At 54.5% G+C, this 25,048-nt stretch overlaps 2 long non-coding RNA genes across 2 annotated transcripts; one reads left to right on the forward strand and one right to left on the reverse strand.

Moving 5' to 3' along the window:
• Nucleotides 1-1,093: 1,093 nt before the first annotated feature.
• On the reverse strand, nucleotides 1,094-3,088 carry LOC121073892. The gene is made up of 2 exons (XR_005821997.1): nucleotides 2,906-3,088; nucleotides 1,094-1,176 (listed from the first exon to the last, which is right to left on the reverse strand). It is a non-coding gene; the product is annotated as an uncharacterized LOC121073892 (long non-coding RNA).
• A 10,035-nt stretch (nucleotides 3,089-13,123) lies between these two features.
• Nucleotides 13,124-18,475, forward strand: LOC121073891. Its single transcript, XR_005821996.1, has 2 exons — nucleotides 13,124-13,228; nucleotides 18,306-18,475. It is a non-coding gene; the product is annotated as an uncharacterized LOC121073891 (long non-coding RNA).
• The last annotated feature ends 6,573 nt before the right edge of the window (nucleotides 18,476-25,048 follow it).

Below are 25,048 nucleotides of genomic sequence, written 5' to 3' on the forward strand. Positions count from 1 at the left end.
CTGCCCCAACCCTGAGACCCACCCTAACACTCGGGAAAAGCCCCTTCCTCTGTGGCCCCAGCCCTGAGGAAAAGCCGATTTCCCTCTGGCCCCAACCGTGAGAAAAATCCCCAACCCGGAGGGAAAAGCCCCTTCCCCTCGGGCCCCAACCCTGAGGAAACCCCCTTCCCCTCTGGCCAAAACCTGAGGAAAAGCCACTTCCGCTCCAGACCCAAACCTGAGGAAAAGCCCCTTCCCCTCCGGTCCCCAACCCTGAGGGAAAAACGCGTTCCCCTCCGGAACAAACCCTGAGGAAACAACCCATTCCCTCCGGCCTTAACCCGAGGAAAAGCCCCTTCCCCTCCGGCCCCAACCCTGAGGAAAAGCCCTCTTCCCCTCTGGCCCCAATCCTGGGGAAAAGCCCCTTCCCCTCCGGCCCCAACCCAGAGGAAACCCCCGTCCTCTCTCGCCCCAACCCGGAGGAAAACCCCCATCCGCTCCGGCGCCAACCCTGAGGAAATGCCCCAAACCTGAGGAAAAGCCCCTTTCCATCAGGCACCAAGCCTGAGGAAAAGCCCATTCCCCTCCTGCCCCAAGCCTCAGGAAAAGCCCCTTCCACTCCGACCCCAAGCCTCAGGAAAAGCCCCTTCCACTACGGCCCAGACGCTGAGGAAAAGGCTCTTCCCCTCCTGCCCCAACCCTGAGGAAAAACCCCTTCCTCTCCGGCGCCAACCCTGAGGAAATGACCCAAACCTGAGGAAAAGCCCCTTTCCATCAGGCACCAAGCCTGAGGAAAAGCCCCTTCCCCTCCGAACCCAAGCCTCAGGAAAAGCCCATACCCCTCCCACCCCAAGCCTCAAGAAAAGCCCCTTCCACTACGGCCCAGAAGCTGAGGAAAACGCTCTTCGCCTCCTGCCCCAACCCTGCGGAAAAGCCCCAACCCTGAGGAAAAGCACTTTCACTTCCAATCCAAGCCCGAGGAAAACCCCCTTTCCCTCCGGCCCCAGACCCGATAAAAACCTCTTCCCATCTGGCCCAAAGCCTGAGGAAAAGTCCCAACCCTGAGGAAAAAGCCCTTGCCCTCCGGCCCCAACAATGAGGAAATGCTCCTTCCCCTCCGGCCCCAACCCTGAGGAAAAGCCCCATCAACTCCAGCCCCAACCCTAGGGAAAAGCCCCTTCGCATCCAGCCCCAACCCTGTAGAAAAGCCCCTTCCCATCAGGGCCCCAACCCCACAGAAAAAACGCCTTCCACTCTGGCCCCAACCCTGAGGAAACAAACCCATCCCCTCCTGCCCCAACCCCAAGGAAAAGCCCCTTCCCCTCCAGACCCAGTCCTGAGGAAAAGACCCAACCCTGAGGAAAAACCCGTTCCTCTCTGTGCGAAACCCTGAGGAAAAACCCCTTCCCCTCTGGCCCCAACCCTGAGGAGAAGCCCCAGCCATGAGGAAAAGCCGCTTTCCCTCTGGACGCAACGCTGAGAACAAGCCCCAGCTCTGAGGAAAAGCCCCTTCCTGTGTGGCCCCAACCCTGAGGAAAAGCCCCTTGCCCTCCGGCCCCAACAATGAGGAAATGCTCCTTCCCCTCTGGCCCCAACCCTGAGGAAAAGCCCCATCAACTCCGGCCCCAACCCTGAGGAAAAGTCCCTTCCCCTCCGGCCCCAACCCTGAGGAAAAGGCCCTTCCCTTCCAGCCCTAGCCCTGAGGAAAAGCCAATATACCTCTGGCCCCAACCACTAGAAAAATCCCCAACCGAGAAGGAAAAGCCCCTTCCCTCTCGGGCCCCAACCCTGAGGAAACCCCCTTCCCCTCTGGCCCTAACCCTGAGGAAAAGCCCCTTTCCCTACGAACCCAACCCTGAGGAAAAGCCTCTTCCTCTAATGCGCCAACCTGAGGAAAAGCCCCTTCCCCTCCGGCACCAAGCCTGAGGAAATGCCCCAAACCTGAGGAAAAGCCCCTTTCCATCAGGCACCAAGCCTGAGGAAAAGCCCCTTCCCCTCCGACCCCAAGCCTCAGGAAAAGCCCCTTCCACTACGGCCCAGACGCTGAGGAAAAGGCTCTTCCCCTCCTGCCCCAACCCTGAGGAAGAGCCCCAACCCTGAGGAAAAGCACTTTCACTTCCAATCCAAGCCCAAGAAAAACCCCCTTTCCATCCAGCCCCAGACCCGACAAAAAAACCTCTTCCCCTCTGGCCCCAACCCCGAGGAAAACTCCTAACCCTGAGGAAAAGCCCCTTCCCCTCTGGTCCCCAACCCAGAGGAAAAAGTGCGTTCCCCTCCGGAACAAACCCTGAGGAAAAAAAAAACCCATCCCCTCCGGCCCGAACCCTGAGGAAAAAACACATTCCCCTCCGGCCCCAACCCTGTTGAAAAGCCCCTTCCCCTCCAACCCCAACCCTGAGGAACAGTCCCAACCCTGAGGAAAAGCCCCTTCCACTCCAGCGCCAACCCGGAAGAAAAGCCCTAACCCTGAGGAAAAGCCCCTTGATCTCCGGCCCCAACCCAAAGGAAAAGCCCCTTCCCCTCCAGCGCCAACCCTGAGAAAAAGTCCCTTCCCCTCTGGCCCAACCCTCAAGAAAATCCCTTCCCCTTCGGCCCCTAGCCTGAGGAAAAGTCCCAACCCTCAAGAAAAGCCCCTTCCGCTGTCCGTAAACTTGAGGAAAAGGCCCTTCCGCTCCGACTCCAACCCTGAGGAAAATCCCCTTCCCTTCCAGGCTCAATGCTGAGTAAAACACCCTTACCCTCCTGCCCCAACCCTGAGAACCCAACCTAACACTCGGGAAAAGCCCCTTCCTCTGTGGCCCCAGCCCTGAGGAAAAGCCGATTTCCCTCTGGCCCCAACCGTGAGAAAAATCCCCAACCCGGAGGGAAAAGCCCCTTCCCCACGGGCCCCAACCCTGAGGAAACCCCCTTCCCCTCTGGCCAAAACCTGAGGAAAAGCCACTTCCGCTCCAGACCCAAACCTGAGGAAAAGCCCCTTCCCCTCCGGTCCCCAACCCTGAGGGAAAAACGCGTTCCCCTCCGGAACAAACCCTGAGGAAACACCCCATTCCCTCCGGCCTTAACCCGAGGAAAAGCCCCTTCCCCTCCGGCCCCAACCCTGAGGAAAAGCCTCTTCCCCTCTGGCCCCAAACCTGGGGAAAAGCCCCTTCCCCTCCGGCCCCAACCCTGAGGAAACCCCCTTCCTCTCTCGCCCCCAACCCTGAGGAAAACCCCCTTCCGCTCCGGCGCCAACCCTGAGGAAATGCCCCAAACCTGAGGAAAAGCCCCTTTCCATCAGGCACCAAGCCTGAGGAAAGCCCATTCCCCTCCTGCCCCAAGCCTCAGGAAAAGCCCCTTCCACTCCGACCCCAAGCCTCAGGAAAAGCCCCTTCCACTACGGCCCAGACGCTGAGGAAAAGGCTCTTCCCCTCCTGCCCCAACCCTGAGGAAAAGCCCCTTCCTCTCCGGCGCCAACCCTGAGGAAATGACCCAAACCTGGGGAAAAGCCCCTTTCCATCAGGCACCAAGCCTGAGGAAAAGCCCCTTCCCCTCCGAACCCAAGCCTCAGGAAAAGCCCATACCCCTCCCACCCCAAGCCTCAAGAAAAGCCCCTTCCACTACGGCCCAGAAGCTGAGGAAAACGCTCTTCGCCTCCTGCCCCAACCCTGAGGAAAAGCCCCAACCCTGAGGAAAAGCACTTTCACTTCCAATCCAAGCCCGAGGAAAACCCCCTTTCCCTCCGGCCCCAGACCCGATAAAAACCTCTTCCCATCTGGCCCAAAGCCTGAGGAAAAGTCCCAACCCTGAGGAAAAGGCCCTTGCCCTCCGGCCCCAACAATGAGGAAATGCTCCTTCCCCTCCGGCCCCAACCCTGAGGAAAAGCCCCATCAACTCCAGCCCCAACCCTAGGGAAAAGCCCCTTCGCATCCAGCCCCAACCCTGTAGAAAAGCCCCTTCCCATCAGGGCCCCAACCCCACAGAAAAAACGCCTTCCACTCTGGCCCCAACCCTGAGGAAAAAAACCCATCCCCTCCTGCCCCAACCCCAAGGAAAAGCCCCTTCCCCTCCAGACCCAGTCCTGAGGAAAAGACCCAACCCTGAGGAAAAACCCGTTCCTCTCTGTGCGAAACCCTGAGGAAAAACCCCTTCCCCTCTGGCCCCAACCCTGAGGAGAAGCCCCAGCCATGAGGAAAAGCCGCTTTCCCTCTGGACGCAACGCTGAGAACAAGCCCCAGCTCTGAGGAAAAGCCCCTTCCTGTGTGGCCCCAACCCTGAGGAAAAGTCCCTTCCCCTCCGGCCCCAACCCTGAGGAAAAGGCCCTTCCCTTCCAGCCCTAGCCCTGAGGAAAAGCCAATATACCTCTGGCCCCAACCACTAGAAAAATCCCCAACCGAGAAGGAAAAGCCCCTTCCCTCTCGGGCCCCAACCCTGAGGAAACCCCCTTCCCCTCTGGCCCTAACCCTGAGGAAAAGCCCCTTTCCCTACGAACCCAACCCTGAGGAAAAGCCTCTTCCTCTAATGCGCCAACCTGAGGAAAAGCCCCTTCCCCTCCGGCACCAAGCCTGAGGAAATGCCCCAAACCTGAGGAAAAGCCCCTTTCCATCAGGCACCAAGCCTGAGGAAAAGCCCCTTCCCCTCCGACCCCAAGCCTCAGGAAAAGCCCCTTCCACTACGGCCCAGACGCTGAGGAAAAGGCTCTTCCCCTCCTGCCCCAACCCTGAGGAAGAGCCCCAACCCTGAGGAAAAGCACTTTCACTTCCAATCCAAGCCCAAGAAAAACCCCCTTTCCATCCAGCCCCAGACCCGACAAAAAAACCTCTTCCCCTCTGGCCCCAACCCCGAGGAAAACTCCTAACCCTGAGGAAAAGCCCCTTCCCCTCTGGTCCCCAACCCTGAGGAAAAGTGCGTTCCCCTCCGGAACAAACCCTGAGGAAAAAACCCATCCACTCCAGCCCGAACCCTGAGGAAAAATACATTCCCCTCCGGCCCCAACCCTGAGGAAAAGCCCCTTCCCCTCCAACCCCAACCCTGAGGAACAGTCCCAACCCTGAGGAAAAGCCCCTTCCACTCCAGCGCCAACCCGGAAGAAAAGCCCTAACCCTGAGGAAAAGCCCCTTGATCTCCGGCCCCAACCCAAAGGAAAAGCCCCTTCCCCTCCAGCGCCAACCCTGAGAAAAAGTCCCTTCCCCTCTGGCCCAACCCTCAAGAAAACCCCTTCCCCTTCAGCCCCTAGCCTGAGGAAAAGTCCCAACCCTCAAGAAAAGCCCCTTCCGCTGTCCGTAAACTTGAGGAAAAGGCCCTTCCGCTCTGACTCCAACCCTGAGGAAAATCCCCTTCCCTTCCAGGCTCAATGCTGAGTAAAACACCCTTACCCTCCTGCCCCAACCCTGAGAACCCACCCTAACACTCGGGAAAAGCCCCTTCCTCTGTGGCCCCAGCCCTGAGGAAAAGCCGATTTCCCTCTGGCCCCAACCGTGAGAAAAATCCCCAACCCGGAGGGAAAAGCCCCTTCCCCTCGGGCCCCAACCCTGAGGAAACCCCCTTCCCCTCTGGCCAAAACCTGAGGAAAAGCCACTTCCGCTCCAGACCCAAACCTGAGGAAAAGCCCCTTCCCCTCCGGTCCCCAACCCTGAGGGAAAAACGCGTTCCCCTCCGGAACAAACCCTGAGGAAACAACCCAGTCCCTCCGGCCTTAACCCGAGGAAAAGCCCCTTCCCCTCCGGCCCCAACCCTGAGGAAAAGCCTCTTCCCCTCTGGCCCCAAACCTGGGGAAAAGCCCCTTCCCCTCCGGCCCCAACCCTGAGGAAACCCCCTTCCTCTCTCGCCCCAACCTGAGGAAAACCCCCTTCCGCTCCGGCGCCAACCCTGAGGAAATGCCCCAAACCTGAGGAAAAGCCCCTTTCCATCAGGCACCAAGCCTGAGGAAAAGCCCATTCCCCTCCTGCCCCAAGCCTCAGGAAAAGCCCCTTCCACTCCGACCCCAAGCCTCAAGAAAAGCCTCTTCCACTACGGCCCAGAAGCTGAGGAAAACGCTCTTCGCCTCCTGCCCCTACCCTGAGGAAAAGCCCCAACCCTGAGGAAAAGCACTTTCACTTCCAATCCAAGCCCGAGGAAAACCCCCTTTCCATCCAGCCCCAGACCCGATAAAAACCTCTTCCCATCTGGCCCAAAGCCTGAGGAAAAGTCCCAACCCTGAGGAAAAGGCCCTTGCCCTCCGGCCCCAACAATGAGGAAATGCTCCTTCCCCTCCGGCCCCAACCCTGAGGAAAAGCCCCATCAACTCTGGCCCCAACCCTGAGGAAAAGTCCCTTCCCCTCCTGCCCCCACCCTGAGGACCCACACCAACCCTAGGGAAAAGCCCCTTCCCCTCCGGCCCCAACCCTAGGGAAAAGCCCCTTCGCATCCAGCCCCAACCCTGTAGAAAAGCCCCTTCCCATCAGGGCCCCAACCCCACAGAAAAAACGCCTTCCACTCTGGCCCCAACCCTGAGGAAAAAAACCCATCCCCTCATGCCCCAACCCCAAGGAAAAGCCCCTTCCCCTCCAGACCCAGTCCTGAGGAAAAGACCCAACCCTGAGGAAAAACCCATTCCTCTCTGTGCGAAACCCTGAGGAAAAACCCCTTCCCCTCTGGCCCCAACCCTGAGGAGAAGCCCCAGCCATGAGGAAAAGCCGCTTTCCCTCTGGACGCAACGCTGAGAACAAGCCCCAGCTCTGAGGAAAAGCCCCTTCCTGTGTGGCCCCAACCCTGAGGAAAAGTCCCTTGCCCCCCGGCCCCAACAATGAGGAAATGCTCCTTCCCCTCTGGCCCCAACCCTGAGGAAAAGCCCCATCAACTCCGGCCCCAACCCTGAGGAAAAGTCCCTTCCCCTCCGGCCCCAACCCTGAGGAAAAGGCCCTTCCCTTCCAGCCCTAGCCCTGAGGAAAAGCCAATATACCTCTGGCCCCAACCACTAGAAAACTCCCCAACCGAGAGGGAAAAGCCCCTTCCCTCTCGGGCCCCAACCCTGAGGAAACCCCCTTCCCCTCTGGCCCTAACCCTGAGGAAAAGCCCCTTTCCCTACGAACCCAACCCTGAGGAAAAGCCTCTTCCTCTCATGCGCCAACCCTGAGGAAAAGCCCCTTCCCCTCCGGCACCAAGCCTGAGGAAATGCCCCAAACCTGAGGAAAAGCCCCTTTCCATCAGGCACCAAGCCTGAGGAAATGCCCCAAACCTGAGGAAAAGCCCCTTTCCATCAGGCACCAAGCCTGAGGAAAAGCCCATTCCCCTCCGAACCCAAGCCTCAGGAAAAGCCCCTTCCCCTCCGACCCCAAGCCTCAGGAAAAGCCCCTTCCACTACGGCCCAGACGCTGAGGAAAAGGCTCTTCCCCTCCTGCCCCAACCCTGAGGAAGAGCCCCAACCCTGAGGAAAAGCACTTTCACTTCCAATCCAAGCCCGAGAAAAACCCCCTTTCCATCCAGCCCCAGACCCGACAAAAAAACCTCTTCCCCTCTGGCCCCAACCCCGAGGAAAACTCCTAACCCTGAGGAAAAGCCCCTTCCCCTCTGGTCCCCAACCCTGAGGAAAAAGTGCGTTCCCCTCCGGAACAAACCCTGAGGAAAAAACCCATCCCCTCCGGCCCGAACCCTGAGGAAAAACACATTCCCCTCCAGCCCCAACCTTGAGGAAAAGCCCCTTCCCCTCCGACCCCAACCCTGAGGAACAGTCCCAACCCTGAGGAAAAGCCCCTTCCACTCCAGCGCCAACCCGGAAGAAAAGCCCTAACCCTGAGGAAAAGCCCCTTGATCTCCGGCCCCAACCCAAAGGAAAAGCCCCTTCCCCTCCAGCGCCAACCCTGAGAAAAAGTCCCTTCCCCTCTGGCCCAACCCTGAGGAAAAAGTGCGTTCCCCTCCGGAACAAACCCTGAGGAAAAAACCCATCCCCTCCGGCCTTAACCCGAGGAAAAGCCCCTTCCCCTCCGGCCCCAACCCTGAGGAAAAGCCTCTTCCCCTCTGGCCCCAATCCTGGGGAAAAGCCCCTTCCCCTCCGGCCCCAACCCTGAGGAAACCCCCTTCCTCTCTCGCCCCAACCCTGAGGAAAACCCCCTTCCGCTCCGGCGCCAACCCTGAGGAAATGCCCCAAACCTGAGGAAAAGCCCCTTTCCATCAGGCACCAAGCCTGAGGAAAAGCCCATTCCCCTCCTGCCCCAAGCCTCAGGAAAAGCCCCTTCCACTCCGACCCCAAGCCTCAGGAAAAGCCCCTTCCACTACGGCCCAGACGCTGAGGAAAAGGCTCTTCCCCTCCTGCCCCAACCCTGAGGAAAAGCCCCTTCCTCTCCGGCGCCAACCCTGAGGAAATGACCCAAACCTGGGGAAAAGCCCCTTTCCATCAGGCACCAAGCCTGAGGAAAAGCCCCTTCCCCTCCGAACCCAAGCCTCAGGAAAAGCCCATACCCCTCCCACCCCAAGCCTCAAGAAAAGCCCCTTCCACTACGGCCCAGAAGCTGAGGAAAACGCTCTTCGCCTCCTGCCCCAACCCTGAGGAAAAGCCCCAACCCTGAGGAAAAGCACTTTCACTTCCAATCCAAGCCCGAGGAAAACCCCCTTTCCCTCCGGCCCCAGACCCGATAAAAACCTCTTCCCATCTGGCCCAAAGCCTGAGGAAAAGTCCCAACCCTGAGGAAAAGGCCCTTGCCCTCCGGCCCCAACAATGCGGAAATGCTCCTTCCCCTCCGGCCCCAACCCTGAGGAAAAGCCCCATCAACTCCAGCCCCAACCCTAGGGAAAAGCCCCTTCGCATCCAGCCCCAACCCTGTAGAAAAGCCCCTTCCCATCAGGGCCCCAACCCCACAGAAAAAACGCCTTCCACTCTGGCCCCAACCCTGAGGAAAAAAACCCATCCCCTCCTGCCCCCACCCCAAGGAAAAGCCCCTTCCCCTCCAGACCCAGTCCTGAGGAAAAGACCCCACCCTGAGGAAAAACCCGTTCCTCTCTGTGCGAAACCCTGAGGAAAAACCCCTTCCCCTCTGGCCCCAACCCTGAGGAGAAGCCCCAGCCATGAGGAAAAGCCGCTTTCCCTCTGGACGCAACGCTGAGAACAAGCCCCAGCTCTGAGGAAAAGCCCCTTCCTGTGTGGCCCCAACCCTGAGGAAAAGCCCCTTCCCCTCCGGCCCCAACCCTGAGGAAAAGCCCCTTCCCTTCCAGCCCTAGCCCTGAGGAAAAGCCAATATACCTCTGGCCCCAACCACTAGAAAAATCCCCAACCGAGAAGGAAAAGCCCCTTCCCTCTCGGGCCCCAACCCTGAGGAAACCCCCTTCCCCTCTGGCCCTAACCCTGAGGAAAAGCCCCTTTCCCTACGAACCCAACCCTGAGGAAAAGCCTCTTCCTCTAATGCGCCAACCTGAGGAAAAGCCCCTTCCCCTCCGGCACCAAGCCTGAGGAAATGCCCCAAACCTGAGGAAAAGCCCCTTTCCATCAGGCACCAAGCCTGAGGAAAAGCCCCTTCCCCTCCGACCCCAAGCCTCAGGAAAGCCCCTTCCACTACGGCCCAGACGCTGAGGAAAAGGCTCTTCCCCTCCTGCCCCAACCCTGAGGAAGAGCCCCAACCCTGAGGAAAAGCACTTTCACTTCCAATCCAAGCCCAAGAAAAACCCCCTTTCCATCCAGCCCCAGACCCGACAAAAAAACCTCTTCCCCTCTGGCCCCAACCCCGAGGAAAACTCCTAACCCTGAGGAAAAGCCCCTTCCCCTCTGGTCCCCAACCCTGAGGAAAAAGTGCGTTCCCCTCCGGAACAAACCCTGAGGAAAAAACCCATCCACTCCAGCCCGAACCCTGAGGAAAAATACATTCCCCTCCGGCCCCAACCCTGAGGAAAAGCCCCTTCCCCTCCAACCCCAACCCTGAGGAACAGTCCCAACCCTGAGGAAAAGCCCCTTCCACTCCAGCGCCAACCCGGAAGAAAAGCCCTAACCCTGAGGAAAAGCCCCTTGATCTCCGGCCCCAACCCAAAGGAAAAGCCCCTTCCCCTCCAGCGCCAACCCTGAGAAAAAGTCCCTTCCCCTCTGGCCCAACCCTCAAGAAAACCCCTTCCCCTTCAGCCCCTAGCCTGAGGAAAAGTCCCAACCCTCAAGAAAAGCCCCTTCCGCTGTCCGTAAACTTGAGGAAAAGGCCCTTCCGCTCTGACTCCAACCCTGAGGAAAATCCCCTTCCCTTCCAGGCTCAATGCTGAGTAAAACACCCTTACCCTCCTGCCCCAACCCTGAGAACCCACCCTAACACTCGGGAAAAGCCCCTTCCTCTGTGGCCCCAGCCCTGAGGAAAAGCCGATTTCCCTCTGGCCCCAACCGTGAGAAAAATCCCCAACCCGGAGGGAAAAGCCCCTTCCCCTCGGGCCCCAACCCTGAGGAAACCCCCTTCCCCTCTGGCCAAAACCTGAGGAAAAGCCACTTCCGCTCCAGACCCAAACCTGAGGAAAAGCCCCTTCCCCTCCGGTCCCCAACCCTGAGGGAAAAACGCGTTCCCCTCCGGAACAAACCCTGAGGAAACAACCCATTCCCTCCGGCCTTAACCCGAGGAAAAGCCCCTTCCCCTCCGGCCCCAACCCTGAGGAAAAGCCTCTTCCCCTCTGGCCCCAAACCTGGGGAAAAGCCCCTTCCCCTCCGGCCCCAACCCTGAGGAAACCCCCTTCCTCTCTCGCCCCAACCCTGAGGAAAACCCCCTTCCGCTCCGGCGCCAACCCTGAGGAAATGCCCCAAACCTGAGGAAAAGCCCCTTTCCATCAGGCACCAAGCCTGAGGAAAAGCCCATTCCCCTCCTGCCCCAAGCCTCAGGAAAAGCCCCTTCCACTCCGACCCCAAGCCTCAAGAAAAGCCTCTTCCACTACGGCCCAGAAGCTGAGGAAAACGCTCTTCGCCTCCTGCCCCTACCCTGAGGAAAAGCCCCAACCCTGAGGAAAAGCACTTTCACTTCCAATCCAAGCCCGAGGAAAACCCCCTTTCCATCCAGCCCCAGACCCGATAAAAACCTCTTCCCATCTGGCCCAAAGCCTGAGGAAAAGTCCCAACCCTGAGGAAAAGGCCCTTGCCCTCCGGCCCCAACAATGAGGAAATGCTCCTTCCCCTCCGGCCCCAACCCTGAGGAAAAGCCCCATCAACTCTGGCCCCAACCCTGAGGAAAAGTCCCTTCCCCTCCTGCCCCCACCCTGAGGACCCACACCAACCCTAGGGAAAAGCCCCTTCCCCTCCGGCCCCAACCCTAGGGAAAAGCCCCTTCGCATCCAGCCCCAACCCTGTAGAAAAGCCCCTTCCCATCAGGGCCCCAACCCCACAGAAAAAACGCCTTCCACTCTGGCCCCAACCCTGAGGAAAAAAACCCATCCCCTCATGCCCCAACCCCAAGGAAAAGCCCCTTCCCCTCCAGACCCAGTCCTGAGGAAAAGACCCAACCCTGAGGAAAAACCCATTCCTCTCTGTGCGAAACCCTGAGGAAAAACCCCTTCCCCTCTGGCCCCAACCCTGAGGAGAAGCCCCAGCCATGAGGAAAAGCCGCTTTCCCTCTGGACGCAACGCTGAGAACAAGCCCCAGCTCTGAGGAAAGCCCCTTCCTGTGTGGCCCCAACCCTGAGGAAAAGCCCCTTGCCCCCCGGCCCCAACAATGAGGAAATGCTCCTTCCCCTCTGGCCCCAACCCTGAGGAAAAGCCCCATCAACTCCGGCCCCAACCCTGAGGAAAAGTCCCTTCCCCTCCGGCCCCAACCCTGAGGAAAAGGCCCTTCCCTTCCAGCCCTAGCCCTGAGGAAAAGCCAATATACCTCTGGCCCCAACCACTAGAAAACTCCCCAACCGAGAGGGAAAAGCCCCTTCCCTCTCGGGCCCCAACCCTGAGGAAACCCCCTTCCCCTCTGGCCCTAACCCTGAGGAAAAGCCCCTTTCCCTACGAACCCAACCCTGAGGAAAAGCCTCTTCCTCTCATGCGCCAACCCTGAGGAAAAGCCCCTTCCCCTCCGGCACCAAGCCTGAGGAAATGCCCCAAACCTGAGGAAAAGCCCCTTTCCATCAGGCACCAAGCCTGAGGAAATGCCCCAAACCTGAGGAAAAGCCCCTTTCCATCAGGCACCAAGCCTGAGGAAAAGCCCATTCCCCTCCGAACCCAAGCCTCAGGAAAAGCCCCTTCCCCTCCGACCCCAAGCCTCAGGAAAAGCCCCTTCCACTACGGCCCAGACGCTGAGGAAAAGGCTCTTCCCCTCCTGCCCCAACCCTGAGGAAGAGCCCCAACCCTGAGGAAAAGCACTTTCACTTCCAATCCAAGCCCGAGAAAAACCCCCTTTCCATCCAGCCCCAGACCCGACAAAAAAACCTCTTCCCCTCTGGCCCCAACCCCGAGGAAAACTCCTAACCCTGAGGAAAAGCCCCTTCCCCTCTGGTCCCCAACCCTGAGGAAAAAGTGCGTTCCCCTCCGGAACAAACCCTGAGGAAAAAACCCATCCCCTCCGGCCCGAACCCTGAAGAAAAACACATTCCCCTCCGGCCCCAACCCTGAGGAAAAGCCCCTTCCCCTCCAACCCCAACATTGAGGAACAGTCCCAACCCTGAGGAAAAGCCCCTTCCACTCCAGCGCCAACCCGGAAGAAAGCCCTAACCCTGAGGAAAAGCCCCTTGATCTCCGGCCCCAACCCAAAGGAAAAGCCCCTTCCCCTCCAGCGCCAACCCTGAGAAAAAGTCCCTTCCCCTCTGGCCCAACCCTCAAGAAAACCCCTTCCCCTTCGGCCCCTAGCCTGAGGAAAAGTCCCAACCCTCAAGAAAAGCCCCTTCCGCTGTCCGTAAACTTGAGGAAAAGGCCCTTCCGCTCCGACTCCAACCCTGAGGAAAATCCCCTTCCCTTCCAGGCTCAATGCTGAGTAAAACACCCTTACCCTCCTGCCCCAACCCTGAGAACCCACCCTAACACTCGGGAAAAGCCCCTTCCTCTGTGGCCCCAGCCCTGAGGAAAAGCCGATTTCCCTCTGGCCCCAACCGTGAGAAAAATCCCCAACCCGGAGGGAAAAGCCCCTTCCCCTCTGGCCCCAACCCTGAGGAAAAGCTCCTTCCTCCCCGGCTCCAACCCTCAGGAAAAAACCCCTTCCCCTCCAGTCTAAGCCTCAAGAAAACCCCTTCCCCTTCGGCCCCTAGCCTGAGGAAATGTCCCAACCCTCAGGAAAAGCCCCTTCCGCTGTCCGTAAACTTGAGGAAAAGGCCCTTCCGCTCCGACCCCAACCCTGAGGAAAATCCCCTTCCCTTCCAGGCTCAATGCTGAGTAAAACACCCTTCCCCTCCTGCCCCAACCCTGAGAACCCACCCGAACACTCAGGAAAAGCCCCTTCCTCTGTGGCCCCAGCCCTGAGGAAAAGCCCCTTCCCCTCCAACCCCAAGCCTCAGGAAAAGCCCCTTCCACAACGGCCCAGACGCTGAGGAAAACGCTCTTCCCCTCCTGCCCCAACCCTGAGGAAAAGCCCCTTCCTCTCCTGCCAAAACCCTGAGGAAATACCGCTTCCCCTTCAGCCCCTAGCCTGAGGAAAAGCCCATACCCCTCCGACCCCAAGCCTCAGGAAAAGCCCCTTCCACTACGGCCCAGACGCTGAGGAAAAGGTTCTTCCCCTCTGGCCCCAACCCTGACGAAAAGCCCCTTCCCCTTCTGCCCCAACCCTGAGGAAAAGCCCCTACCCCTCCGACCCCAACACTGAGGAACAGTCCCAACCCTGAGGAAAAGCCCCTTACACTCCAGTGCCAACCCGGAAGAAAAGCCCTAACCCTGAGGAAAAGCCCCTTGATCTCCGGCCCCAACCCAAAGGAAAAGCCCCTTCCCCTCCAGCGCCAACCCTGAGAAAAAGTCCCTTCCCCTCTGGCCCCAACCCTGAGGAAAAGCTCCTTCCTCCCCGGATCCAACCCTCAGGAAAAAAACCCTTCCCCTCCAGTCTAAGCCTCAAGAAAACCCCTTCCCCTTCGGCCTCAACCCTGAGGAAAAGCCCCAACCCTGAGGAAAAACCCCTTCCGCTGTCCGTAAACTTGAGGAAAAGGCCCTTCCGCTCTGACCCCAAACCTGAGGAAAATCCCCTTCCCTTCCAGGCTCAATGCTGAGTAAAACAAACTTGCCCTCCTGCCCCAACCCTGAGAACCCACCCGAACACTCGGGAAAAGCTCCTTCCCCTCCTGCCCCAAACCTGAGGAAAAACCCCTCCCTCTCCTGCCCAAACCCTGACGAAATACCGCTTCCCCTCCAGACCCAACCCTGAGGAAGAGCCTCAAACCTGAGGAAAAGCACTTTCACTTCCAATACAAGCCCGAGGAAAACCCCCTTTCCATCCGGCCCCAGACCCGAAAAAAAAAACTCTTCCCCTCTGGCCCCAACCCTGAGGAAAAGGCCCTTCCCCTCCAGCCCCAGCCCTGAGGAAAAGCCGATATCCCTCTGGCCGCAACCATGAGAAAAATCCCCAACCCAGAGGGAAAAGCCCCTTCCCCTCCCGCTCCAACCCTGAGGAAAAGGCCTTTCCCTCCAGCGCCAAGCCTGAGGAAAAGCCCCTTCCCGTCTGGCCCCAACCCTGAGGAAAAGCTCCTTCCTCCCCGGATCCAACCCTCAGGAAAAAAACCCTTCCCCTCCAGTCTAAGCCTCAAGAAAACCCCTTCCCCTTCGGCCCCTAGCCTGAGGAAAAGTCCCAACCCTCAGGAAAAGCCCCTTCCGCTGTCCGTAAACTTGAGGAAAAGGCCCTTCCGCTCCGACCCCAAGCCTCAGGAAAAGCCCCTTCCCTTCCAGGCTCAATACCTGAGTAAAACACCCTTGCCCTCCTGCCCCAACCCTGAGAACCCACCCTAACACTCGGGAAAAGCCCCTTCCTCTGTGGCCCCAGCCCTGAGGAAAAGCCGATTTCCCTCTGGCCCCAACCGTGAGAAAAATCCCCAACCTGGAGGGAAAAGCCCCTTCCCCTCTGGCCCCAACCCTGAGGAAACCCCCTTCCCCTCTGGTCAAAACCTGAGGAAAAGCCACTTCCGCTTCAGACCCAAACCTGAGGAAAAGCCCTTTCCCCTCCAGTCCCCAACCCTGAGGAAAAGCCTCTTCCCCTCTGGCCCCAAACCTGAGGAAATCCCCTTCCCCTCTGGCCCCAACCCTGAGGAAAAGCCTCTTCCCCTCTGGCCCCAACCCTGAGGAAACCCCCTTCCCCTCTGGCCCCAACCCTGAGGAAACCTCCTTCCCCTCTGGCCCCAACCCTGAGGAAAAGCCTCTTCCTCTCTGGCGCCAACCCTGAGGAAAAGCCCCTACCCTTCCGACCCCAACCCTGAGGAACAGTCCCAACCCTGAGGAAAAGCCCCTTCCACTCCAGCGCCAACCCGGAAGAAAAGCCCTAACCCTGAGGAAAAGCCCCTTGATCTCCGGCCCCAACCCAAAGGAAAAGCCCCTTCCCCTCCAGCGCCAACCCTGAGAAAAAGTCCCTTCCCCTCTGGCCCCGAACCTGAGGAAAACCACCTTCCCCAGCAACCCCAACTATAAAGAAAAGCCCCATTCACTCCAGCATCAACCCTTGGGAAAAGCCCCCTCCCGTCTGATACCAACCATGAGGAAAAGCCCCTTCTCGGTCTGGCCCCAAACCTGAGGATAAGCCCCTTCCACTCCTTCCCCAACCCTGAGGATAAGACCCTTCCCATCCAGCCCCAACCCTGAGGAAAAGCCCCTTCCCCTCTAAGCCCAACCCAGAGGAAAAGCCCCTTCCCCTCCAGCCCAAACACGGAGGAAGACTACAACCCTTGGGAAAAGCCCCTTCCCCTCTGGCCCCAACCCTGAGGAAAAGCGCCTTCCCCTCCGACCCCAACCCTGAGGAAAAGCCCCTTCCCCTCGAGCCCCAACCCTGAGGAAAAGCCCCAAACATGAGGAAAAATCCTATCCCCCACCGGCCCCAACACTGAGAAAAACTCCCTTCCACTACAACACCAACCCTGAGGAAAAGCCCCTTCGCCTTGAGCCCCAACCCTGAGGAAAACCCTCCTCCCATCTGATACCAACCATGATAAAAAACCCCTTCCCGGTCCGGCCCCAAACCTGAGCATAAGCCCCTTCCCCTCCGTCCCCAACCCTGAGGAAAAGCGCCTTCCCCTATGAGCCCAACCCTGAGGAAAAGCCCCTTCCCCTATGAACCCAACCCTGAGGAAAAGCCCCAAACATGAGGAAAAATCCTATCCCCCACCGGCCCCAACACTGAGGAAAACTCCCTTCCACTACAACACCAACCCTGAGGAAAAGCCCCTTCCCCTCCTTCCCCAACCCTGAGGAAAAGCCCCCTCCCATCTGATACCAACCATGATATAAAGCCCCTTCCTGTTCTGGCCCCAAACCTAAGGATAAGCCCCTTCCCCTCCTACCCCAACCCTGAGCATAATCCTCAACCCTGAGGAGAAGCCCCGTCCCCTCTAGCCCCAACGCTTAGGAAAAGCCCCTTCCCCTCTAAGCCCAACCCTGAGGAAAAGACCACCAACTCCGGCCCCAACTCTGAGGAAAAGCCCCTTCCACTTCAGCCCCAACCCTCAGGAAAAGCCACTTCGCCTGCAGCCCCAACCCTGAGGAAAAGCCCCTTCCCCTCTGGCCCCAAACCTGAGGAAAAGCCCCTTCCCCTCTGTCCCCAACCCTGTGGAAAAGCCCCTTCCCCTTCGGCCCCAAACCTGAGGAAAAGCCCCTTCCCCTCTGGCCCCAACCCTGTGGAAAAGCCCCTTCCCCTCCAGCCGCAACACTGAGGAAAAGCCCAAACCCTGAGGAAAAGACCCTTCCCCTCCGGCCCCTGCCCCTGGGAAAAGCCCCTTCCACTCCGGCCCCAACCCTGGGGAAAAGGCCCTTCCTCTTTGGCTCCAGTTCTGACGAAAAGCCACTTACCATTCAGAACCAACACTGAGGAAAAGCCGCAATCCTCAGGAAATCCCCTTCACCTCTGGCCCCAGCTATAAAGAAAAGCCCCTTCCCCTCCTTCCCCAACCCTGAGGAAAAGCCCCCTCCCATCTGATACCAACCATGATATAAAGCCCCTTCCTGTTCTGGCCCCAAACCTAAGGATAAGCCCCTTCCCCTCCTACCCCAACCCTGAGCATAATCCTCAACCCTGAGGAAAAGCCCCGTCCCCTCTAGCCCCAACGCTTAGGAAAAGCCCCTTCCCTTCTAAGCCCAACCCTGAGGAAAAGACCCTTCCACTCCGTCCCCAACCCTGTGGAAAAGCCCCTTTCCCTTCGGCCCCAAACCTGAGGAAAAGCCCCTTCCCCTCCAGCCCAAACACGGAGGAAAAGCCCAAACCGTGAGGAAAAGCCCCTTCCCCTCCAGCCCAAACACGGAGGAAAAATCCTATTCCCCTCCAGCCCCAACTCTGAGGAAAAGCCCCTTCCACTCCAGCCCCAAACCTGAGGAAAAGCCCCAGCTCTGAGGAAAAGCCCCTTCCACTCTGACCCCAACTCTGAGGAAAAGCCCCTTGCCCTCTGACCCCAACCCTGAGGAAAAGCCCCAAACGTGAGGAAAAATCCTATCCCCCACCGGCCCCAACACTGAGGAAAACTCCCTTCCACTACAACACCAACCCTGAGGAAAAGCCCCTTCCCCTCCAGCCCCAACCCTAAGGAAAAGCCCCAAACATGAGGAAAAATCCTGTTACCCACTGGCCGCAACCCTGAGGAAAACTCCATTCCACTACGACGCCAACGCTGAGGAAAAGCCCCTTCCCATCCAGCCCCAACCCTAAGGAAAATCCCCTTCTCCCCTGGCACCAACCTTGATGAAAAGCCCCTTCCCCTCTGACCCCTAAAATGTGGAAAAGCACCAACCCTGTGGAAAAGCCCCTTCCCCTCGGTCCCCAACCGTTGGGAAAAGCCCCTTCTCCTCGGGCCCCAACCCCGAGGGAAAGCCCCTTCCCGTTCGGCACCAGCCCTGAGGAAAAGAACCTTCCTCTCCGGCCCTAACCCTGAGAAAAAGCCACAAGCATGAGGAAAAACCCCTTCCCCTCCGGCCCAATCTCTGATGAAATGCCCAAACCCTGAGGAAAACCCCCTTCCCCTCTGGCCCCTATCCTGTGGAAAAGCCCCGTCCCCTGTGGCCCCAACCCTGAGGGAAAGTGCCTTCCCCTCCGGCCTCAAACCTGAGGAAAAAGCCCTTCCTCACCAGTCCCAACCCTGAGGGAAAGCTCATTCCCCTCCCATCCAGTCCTGAGGAAAAGCCCCAACCCTACGGAAAAGCCCCTTCCCCTCCGGCCCCAACTCTGAAGAAAAGCCCCTTCTCCTCCTGTACCAACCCTGAAAAAGAGCCCCTTCCCATCCGGCCCCAGCCCTGGGGAAAAGCCCCTTCCCCAACCCTGAGCAAAATCCTCAACCCTAAGGAAAAGACCCTTCCCCTCTAGCCCCAACCCTGAGGAAAAGCCCCTTCCCCTCTAGCCCCGACCCTGACGAAAAGCCCCTTCCCATCCAGCCCCAACCCTGACGAAAAGACCCTTCCCATCCAGCCCCAACCCTGACGAAAAGACCCTTCCCATCCAGCCCCAACCCTGACGAAAAGACCCTTCGCCTTGGCCCCAACCCTGAGGAAAAGCCCCTTCCCCTCGGGCCCCAACCCTGAGGAAAAGCCCGAACCCTGAGGAAAAGCCCCTTCCCCTGTGACCCCAGCCCTGGGGAAAAGCAATTCATATCACTAAGGGATTTGAATGGTTAACATAGAGGCCTGAGTCTAGGTGATAAGAGACAAAGGGGGTTTTTATAGAAAACTGCTGACTACTGCACGGGATGTTGCGAGAGTTTCCGAAATCCGCCCCAGAGGCTACCAAATCAGGCGGAAGTGGGAGCTGAAGGACGAAAGCCTGGGAGGAAGACCACCAGCCTTCAGCCCGAGTGACCCCCGAGAGACCACCAGTGACTGATACGCAGGCACCCCTGGGAGGGTTTTGGATTCCAGAAACCAATTATAATAACTCTGCCTCTTCTAGAAGTAGTAACAAATATGTGTTAGCTAGAATAAGAGAAAGTGGGAACCAATAAGAAGGAATTGTTAGGCTCGGACGGGCCTATAGAGGGCTATGCGTGATCAAAACGAATGCACCAATCAGAAGTCTGTAACTGTTTGCCAGCCATGTGCAGCGTGTGTAGGGGCTCAGAAAAACTATATAAGATCTGGCATCGGGACAATAAAGGGTCTCCATTTCTCGACTATCTTGGAGTCCGTGTCGTCATTCCGTTCAGTGGCTCCTGTTCGAGTCGGGTCAGGACTAATGCCATCTTGAACCTGAATAAGGGCAAGCAAAGATTTAGATTTTTTTAGGAGCTCCCTTTGCTGGCTGCAGCACTATATTTTGCCCGTAATTCTGTGTGCGAAAATCCGAACGAAGTCAACAGAGTCTTAAGTATTTAAGGCGTATATATTTAAGGCGTATACCGTTCGGTTGGGTGGGGTCCGGTTGCCTGTGAGAGTGTGAGTGTGACTGAGACGGAACTTAGTTCTGAAGCGATTGTGGAGGTCTTCTAACCGCGGTTCCAATCTCCCGCAAGGGACTTGGCCGGTGAAGGACCGAAGCGATTCCTATAGAATTCGTGGGTGGGTGATAGGTCCTAAACCCCCTGCAAGACACTCTCACTAAGGCAACCAAGGGCTGTAGGAATTGCCACAGTAAAATTCCTAGATGGGTCAGACAAAATCGAAGACCCAGGACCAGAGGAAAGGGAGCAAATTACCAGACATACCACCAGAAAGTCCATTTGGGATAATGATTAGAAATTGGAATGATAGGGGCCACAGAAAAGGAAAAAATAAATTAAAAATGATCCAGTATTGTATGATAGAATGGCCAAAGGAGCCTTTAAGACCCATGTCTTTTGGCCTGTTTTTGAATCCTTTGAAGACTGGATTTGCCAGGCCTTAAATATACATGTTAATTCAAAGGAACCTTTTAGCCAGGAGGAAAGTGATTATGCAGAATTATGGGTCAGGACTTCATGTCTTTTTCCAGCCTCAATATTTACACTAAAAGCAGACGAGAAGTTTGAAGAAGAAGGAAAAAAAAAAGATAAAGAAAAAGATGATAAATGGGAGTCATTGGATAACCTACCACCTCTATATCCTAACAATCCACCCCCCGTGGTGCATTTTATAATCCTATTTTGTTTTTAAATGTTTTGAGTGTGACAAGGAGGAAGGTGGGAGCATTATCTAAGTAACAGTTTAAAAGTTTTGGTATATTCGCGGTGGTGTTTGATCAGTTTCCTAAGTATCGGAGGAGGGGGGCTGACTGATTATTAAAGCTGCAGAATGGAGAGTCACTTCTTTGGTGGTTCGGGCCTGACCCCTGGGAATTTGGTAAGAAGGGGGAGAGCGAATTTATTTAGGCCTCAATACCTTTTAAACTCCCATCTTGACGGATACACAGGAGTGATTCCTTGTTTTGTGTAGGCTTACTAACAAGGTACATGAGAAATATTAGCATTCGGCTTGAAATTCGGTCTTGTTGAAATGTAAATTTTGTGGAAAAGGTGGTATTATTTGTCTAGAAGACGGAAGGCTGAGTGCTTCAGGCGTTTTTCCAAAGTCCTGTGGATTTATGATTGGAACGGGGCTCATTAATAATCTGAAATAGTAAAGTTTGTATGTGGAAAGAAGAGTTTAATCCCAGAGAATTGGGACATTTGGGAAAAAGATTAGGAAAAGATAGTAAAAACCTGCAATAAAAAGGTTTGCATGGAAATTGAAACAAGGGACAGTAATTAATATAAATAAATAAAAGGAAATGGGAAATCAAGGAAATGGGTAATATCCAAAACAAAGATGTCCTAAAGAAAGCCTCCTTGGGTGCATATTGGCACATTTGAAGGATATTGTTAGAAATGGGGGCACAGAAAGCAAGAGGACTTCCACTAAGTATTGCAATCAATTGTGGCCACTATATAAACTAAATGGCCACTTTATGGGTCAATCGACTGTAACAGTGTCTTGCAATTAATGTTGTTTTTGAGGAGAGAAGGAAAATAGGATGAAATGTTGTATACTGATATGTTGTTTCAGTATCTTGGAGGGAAAAGGGTATGGAATTAAGCTGGCCCCTGACTGAGCCTTTGGTGTTGGCATTAGAAAAGTACAGGCTGGAGAAAGATAAAGGAAGTGTTAAAAGGGTTGCTGAAGGTGTTAAAGGTTGTGTGGCATGTAGTATTTAACAGAGCTGTTTGAAGCTGAATGAGCAGGGAAAGAGGATGTAGGAATGCTAATAGTTCCACCTCAACCCGAGGCTGAGATCTCAAAATCATGGGTATGAGCCCTCTGGGGCAGAGGGACCATGATGGGTCCGAGAGAGTTGTCATGGAAACAGAAAAGCAGCTAACTCTTAAAACAACCCGAGTTCATGTGTGAGCTCAGATTGCCAATGGGACCACTCAGGGAACTGTCAACGATTGCATTCCCCTGACCGACCCCCCCCACTGAGACCCTAACCACCCCGGACATTATGTAAAAACCAAAATCTGGTTAAATCGGGAATTGAGAATCTGTTCCAACAAGGTTCAAAAGAAACCCCTATGGAATTTTTGAATTTTTGAATTTTTGGACCAACTTTGAAATGCAATGAGAAATAAATGGACCTGGCTTCAGAAAACAAACAGAGGCAATTGGCTAGCCTCTTTCCAGGGCAATCAGCCCCTGATATCAGAAAGAAATTGTCTTAGGCTGCAGGACAAACTTAAAACAGTCAGGAATGACGGGGACCTGGGGCATCTACCCTAGCAGGTCTACTAGTTGAAATAAAGCTAGGAAACGAAGAGAGAGGCTTGAATTTTCTATTGGTTATGAGAGCTTCTTTCTCTGTGTTAATTAGTCAGTAAATATAATAGGAGCAACATATTTAGTGTTAAATAGTTTAAAAGGACGATTAGGAACTAAGACAACTACAATAATTGGAGCCACAGGGAAGGAGGAGGAACGGCCATTCTTACAACCCCTTGATTTGCGTTTTGGGGGTAAGGAACTAAACCATGAATTTTTGTATGTACCAGAATGCCCGATTCCACTCTTGGGACGGGATCTATTAGCCAAATTAGATGCAACAATAACCTTTGAGGATGGAGGATTAATAATGAAGGTACCTGAGTCCAAAGTAGGACAAATCCTAATGATCAAAGATAAACCCTTTGTTAATATTCCAAGAGAAGTAGAAAATGCAGTTATACCAGCAGTATGGGAAACAGATGTACCAGGGAAGTTGAAACTGGCACAACCGGTAAAGGTGGAATTAAAGGAAGGAGCCAAACCTGTTCGAATCAAACAACATCCACTTAAGCTAGGCAGGGGATAGTGAAAATTATTGACAAATTTCTCAAATATCAGATTTTGGAAGAATGTAAATCGGAATACAATACTCCAATTTTTCCAGTAAAGAAGCCAAATGGCGAGTATAGATTGGTACAAGATCTTAGAGCAATAAATGAAATAACAAAGGACATTCACCCAGTAGGAGCTAATCCTTACATATTGTTAACATCTGTAAGAGAGAAATATAAATGGTTTACCGTGATAGATTTAAAGGATGCCTTCTCTTGCATACCTCTTGATAAAGATAGTAGAAAATTATTTTCCTTAGAATGGGAAAACATACTGAAGTTTTTGTACCTCATATGGTAACAACCGTTTTAGAACAAAAGGAGGGCCACTGGTTATCACCCAGCTGGATGATGAAATATCAGGCAAAACTAACTGAACACGATGACGTAACCTTGAAAACGACTAACCTGTCAAATCCAGCAGTATTTCTAGGAACTGTTCCAGAAGAAGGACCGTTGGGACACAATTGTGTGGAAATAATCGAACATACTCATGCCAGCCGCGAAGATTTGAAGGATGTACCCCTTGAAAGGTATGACTCGGAACTTTTACTGATGGTAGTAGTTTTGTGGAGAATGGAACACGATATGCAGGGTATGCAGTAACAACCCTGAAGACAGTAATCGAAGCAAAACCTTTACCACCTGAAACATCAGCACAGAGAGCGGAACTGATAGCCCTAACTCGAGCACTGGAACTGAGTAAAGGAAAGATGGTAAATATTTGGACAGATTCAAAGTATACCTTTGGAGTAGTCCATGTTCATGGAGCAATATGGAAAGAAAGAGGGCTGTTGTCCTCACAAGGGGCCAATATAAGGTATCAAGAGGAGGTGTTAAATTTGATGAATGCGGTACAAAAACCAAAACAAGTGGCTATTATGCACTGTAAAGCCCATCAAGGAGGAACCTTGAAAATATCAGAAGGGAATCGGCTGGCAGATCGAGCAGCTCGACAAATTGCTCGGGAGGTGTGGAATATAATGGCTTTGGTACCACTCAAGGTAGGCCCCACTCGTCTCAATCTTCCCAAGGAACCAAGATATTCGCCAGAGGATGAGAAATTAGCAAATCTCCTAAAGGCCTGAAAGAACTCTCATGGATGGTATGTAACCGCTACGGGCCAGGTAGTAACACCCCCCTTGGTGATGTGAGAAATACTTCAGACAAGACATAATGAGTGTCACTGGGGTGCAGAGGCAATGGTAACATTTTTAAAACCTAGCATTATCTCTACACGTGTTAACAATGGCAAAATCAGTAATGTCAAAGTGTGAGATTTATCTGAAAAATAATCCAGTAGCAAGAAAACATGCTGAAATGGGACGAGTTAGAGTAGGAATAGAACCAGGAGATTACTGGCAAGTTGATTTTGTAGAGTTACCTAGGACTAAGGGATATAGGAATTTGTTAGTAGGGGTTGACACCTTTTCTGGATGGCCAGAAGCCCTTCCCTGTCGCACCAATCAAGCTAAAGAGACAGTAAAATGGTTATTGCAGGAAATCATTCCGAGGTTTGGGGTACCATTAGGAATATCCTCGGATAGGGGACCGCACTTTGTTGCATCTGTTGTTAAAGACGTAAGCCGGCTATTAGGAATTTCTTGGAATTTACATACTGCATGGAGACCCCAATCTAGTGGACAGGTAGAAAGGATGAACCAAACACTAAAGGGACAGATCAGTAAAATCTGCCAGGAAGCCAAAATACAATGCCCGCAAGCTTTGCCTATAGCCTTATTGAGAATAAGGATAAAGCCAAGGAGTGGAATGTCAGTAAGCCCATAGGAGATTATGTATGGAAAGCCTTATGAATCCGCAGAACCAAACCCTAATATGCACATAACAGGGAACCAGGATGTTTATATTTATGTATTGTCTCTTGGCAAAACTTTAGCTGAACTTCGAAGCGTTCTGGAGTGGAACCAACCGTTGTCACTGGAAAATCCTGTCCACAATATTCAGCCAGGTGACCAAGTGTACATTAAAAACTGGAACAAAGAACCCCTGAAAGAACGGTGGGTCGGACCTTATCAAGTATTATTGACTACTTTTACAGCTGTAAAGGTAGAAGGGGTGGATGCTTGGATTCATTATACTCGGGTGAAAAAGATTCCCGAACTTTGGTCGGTGAGAGCAATCGGAGATACAAAACTACAGATGAGGCGCGTATAACCATAAAATGTCAGAGTTCTTAACAACAGTAATGATAACAGTAATTGTTTTGTGTAAATACCTTGTAATTGGGTTCCTAGAAATACCAGAAAAATATAAGAAAGAGGAAATATTCAAAGGAGAAAATGTTACTTTGGAATGTGGAATGCACGACGATAAGCCAGTAACAACTAGCTCTCTACAAGTGGTCTGGGAGAAAATAAATAACTCTGGACAGAGCCAGGAAATATATGTAAACACAACCAAGGACAATACGGGATTGAAGGCTGGGTGGAAAGGGAAGGTGTACATAAGTAATACCCTAGAACGGGGCAAACAACTGAGAGGAGCTACCACCCTAGCGCTGTTTAGTGTTACTAATGTCAACGAAGGAAACTCCTGGTGCATAGTAACACGTGAAAATAGCACAGATTATGGGATAAGAGAAATATTGGTATATCCAAAATTGGATAAAGGAATATTGGTAGCCCACCAAAAAGGATCTAAAAGAAAAAGGGAGGACCAGGTACCATGGACACAAGTGGTACAGATCCCACACAGGCAACCATCAGAGAATTTACTGGTAGGATTGATTAAAGATTTTGCCATAATGAAAGGA

Source organism: Cygnus olor, chromosome 8 (genome assembly GCF_009769625.2).
Source record: "Cygnus olor isolate bCygOlo1 chromosome 8, bCygOlo1.pri.v2, whole genome shotgun sequence".
Lineage (NCBI taxonomy): Eukaryota > Metazoa > Chordata > Aves > Anseriformes > Anatidae > Cygnus > Cygnus olor.